Below are 1,243 nucleotides of genomic sequence, written 5' to 3' on the forward strand. Positions count from 1 at the left end.
TTTCTTTTTTCGGACCCTGCTGATTTTTAATTGGTTGCCCCTGGTCTATGATAACATCTCGTTCCTTACCTGTAATCCAATTTTTCTACTTCTGTGTTCGTTTTGTTGTTACTTTGTTTTAAAGCCTTAAAACCACATGAGAATAGACTCTGTAACCTAGAACTATGGAGTATGGAGAGCCGCGCTATTCAAAATCAAATAAATCTGGAAGTAAATAAATAAATGTTGACATAAATCAAAAATAAATGCAAGATAAAAATGCTTAAAATATGTATTTAGTTTTGGGTCAATTCTTTATTTCATAGAATATGGATTAATAATTGATCCATAATAGCATTTATTGATATATTTATTTATCTAATTTTGAAATAAAAATCTCTCTATATAGGACAGGGTCCTTTTAAAATATGTAAAACAAAAAAAAGAAGAAAATAAATAAACTTTTAGAAGGCTTTTTCTAGTTTTATCACTATTCAGTTATGAACATGTTTGTTTATAGTAAGAATATTAACTTTTTTCTCCGGTTTTGACTTTTATTCATATTGAATAGCAAGTGATTTAACAAACTGTTGATAATGGGAACAGAAAACAAAAATCAAACCCCTCAGGAGGGCGGAACTTATTGTCTGTTAGTGCCTTATGAATGTCATTGTGTGTTTTGAGTATTTTAAAGTAAAAAGAAAAAAAAAACACACTCAGGTATGTTATTGCAAAAGGGAAAAGCATTTCAGAACCCAGTTCCAAGTTGGGATGATCTTTATTTACATAAATAGCCTCAAAGTTCAGTTTTTCACACCCAAAGATTTTCCATGTTAATTTATTCTTACAAGTTATATTTTAAAACAATGTTTTAATATATATTTCATTATTAATAATATTAAAAAAAAAATCTTTAACCACTTATTTCCATTTTTCTTTCTTCATTTTTCTCCCATTTCTCTGAGGCCCCCTATTACCCCAACTTAATAAAAAACACTAACCTATAAAATTTTAGCAATAAAACCATAACCTCTAGTAACCTCAGTGACAAAAAGACAGAAATATAAAGCCATACTTTCATAAGGCGCTGCTTCCTAGTCAGGAGCGGTTTCAAAGGATAGGAGGGAAAGCTTTTGGTTAAAGATAAAGCTGAAGAATGATCCAGACTGACACCTGAACCAAGAGCTGCTTCCATTTCAGATGTTTAGGATGTTTCCCTACAGGGAAGTCTACACAGATCATTTTAGGCCTGTTTGAGAATATC

The 1,243-nt window shown here is 30.5% G+C and overlaps 1 protein-coding gene across 1 annotated transcript in view; it reads right to left on the bottom strand.

The window, feature by feature from the left end:
• Positions 1-1,243, bottom strand: part of LOC107103373 (lipase member H-like) — an 18,716-nt gene that overhangs the window by 5,832 nt on the left and 11,641 nt on the right. The gene's annotated exons all lie outside the window — the stretch shown is intronic.

This window comes from Cyprinodon variegatus, unplaced genomic scaffold (genome assembly GCF_000732505.1).
Source record: "Cyprinodon variegatus isolate N-32 unplaced genomic scaffold, C_variegatus-1.0 Scaffold1435, whole genome shotgun sequence".
Classification (NCBI taxonomy): Eukaryota; Metazoa; Chordata; class Actinopteri; order Cyprinodontiformes; family Cyprinodontidae; genus Cyprinodon; species Cyprinodon variegatus.